Source organism: Myotis myotis, unplaced genomic scaffold (assembly GCF_014108235.1).
Source record: "Myotis myotis isolate mMyoMyo1 unplaced genomic scaffold, mMyoMyo1.p scaffold_m19_p_1, whole genome shotgun sequence".
Taxonomy (NCBI): domain Eukaryota; kingdom Metazoa; phylum Chordata; class Mammalia; order Chiroptera; family Vespertilionidae; genus Myotis; species Myotis myotis.
Genome location: NW_023416313.1, coordinates 125,574,726 through 125,576,680, shown reverse-complemented (window position 1 = coordinate 125,576,680; position 1,955 = coordinate 125,574,726).

The window sequence follows — 1,955 nt, the reverse complement described above, 5'->3', positions numbered from 1 at the left end:
CCAGAAGGGAGTGGCAAGAAATATTCAAAGTGATGAATAGCAAGAACCTACAACCAATATTACTCTACCCAGCAAAGCTATCATTTAGAATTGAAGGTCAGATAAAGAGCTTCACAGATAAGGAAAATCTAAAGGAGTTCATCACCACCAAACCAGTATTATATGAAATGCTGAAGGGTATTCTTTAAGAAGGGGAAGAAGAAGCAAAAGGTAAAGATAAAAAGTATGAACAACAAAGTGACAACAAATACATATCTATCAAGTGAATCTAAAAATCAAGTGAATAAAAAATGTGATGAACAGAAGAAACTGGTGAATATAATAGAATCAGGGTCATAGAAAGGGAGTTGACTGACAATTCTCATGGGGAAGGAGGTGTGGGGGGTGAGGGAAGAAACTGGCCAAAAATTGTAAACCTATGGACGAGGACAGTGGGGGTGGGGGGTAAGGGCATGGGGTGGGGTGGGAACCAGGTGGAAAGGAGCTATGGGGGAGGGGGGGGCGGAGGGAAAGAGGAACAACTGTAATAATCTGAACAATAAAGATTTATTAAAAATAAATAAATAAAATTTGAAACACATCCTCTTTTATTTTAATTGGGGCATAATTTATATACAGAGAAACATAGAGATCTTAATTGAATAGTTTGATAAACTTTGACAAATACATAACCCATACCCTTATCAAAATATGGCACATTTTATCACTCCTTATGCCTCCTTTCCAATAAATTTTCTCTCCCCACAAAATGAATTTCAAGAGATGAATGTGGAATAAACAAATTGCAATATGGAATGGTACTCAGCAGTAAAAAGACTATAATACACACCTGGGTGAATCACAAATCATTATGCTGAGTCAAAGAAGTTGGACAGAAAAGAACATATGCAGTATGGCTACATTTACATGAACCTCCAGAAAAGTCAAATCTAGTCTGTATAGAAAGCCCATCTGTAGTTGCCTGGCATCAGGTGTGGAGGACAGATATTGGCTGAAAGGGAGCACATGGAACTTCTGAGGATGATGGCATTTCATTCTTTGTCTTCATGTGGTAGTGGTTTACACAGGTGTATATATTTGTTAAAACTAATCACACTGCACACTCAAAATGAGTGCAATATACTTCAATAATAGTGGTTTTTAAAACATTAACCATTTCTCTAATTCTTAGCTGGAGGGTTCATCTGATACAAGTTAATCTGCTGCAGCCAGAAACATGTCTATTCATATAATTTTGTATATTGATTATGTCAGCCATATCCTAATATATAAAAGCCCAGGGCTGTAACAACTGATCATGACCTAAGGCTGACCAACCCGGAAGTCCTTCAGTCAGCGCTGGGTTGCCGTAGCTACACAGCACTGACTGCCCTGGTGCAGCCTGGCAACCCAGCATTGACTGCCCAGAGGGCTGAGACCCAGAGAGAGAGGCAGAGTCTGATCCACAGCCTCAGTGGCAGCTGTTGATCAGTACTTGCCTCTCTCTTTCTCTCCCTCTTTCTTTTTGGGCTTGCCAGCAGCTGGGCCTCCAGGGGCTGCTGTTCAGCCCCACCTCTCTGATCAGGCCTGGAGATAGGCCTGGAGATGCTGACTGGCATAGGAACCAACCAATCAGAACCAAATATGGGTGCTGTGAAGAACCAATGGCTGTCTAAGAGACGGAACTTTTGACACTGACTGGCATAGACACCGACCAATCAGAACCAAATGTGGGTGCTGTGGGGCGCCAATGGCTGCCTAGGAGGCGGAGCTTTTGACGCTGACTGGCATAGAAACCGACCAATCAGAACCATATTGGCCAGCAGAGGAGGGCAGTTTGGGGCGAGATCAGGCCAGCAGGGGAGGGCAGTTAGGAGCAATCAGGCAGGCAGGCAGGTGAGCAGTTAGGAGTCAGTGGTCCCAGATTGCGAGAGGGATGTGCAATTGGAGAGGGTGCAGGCTGGGCTGAGAGAACC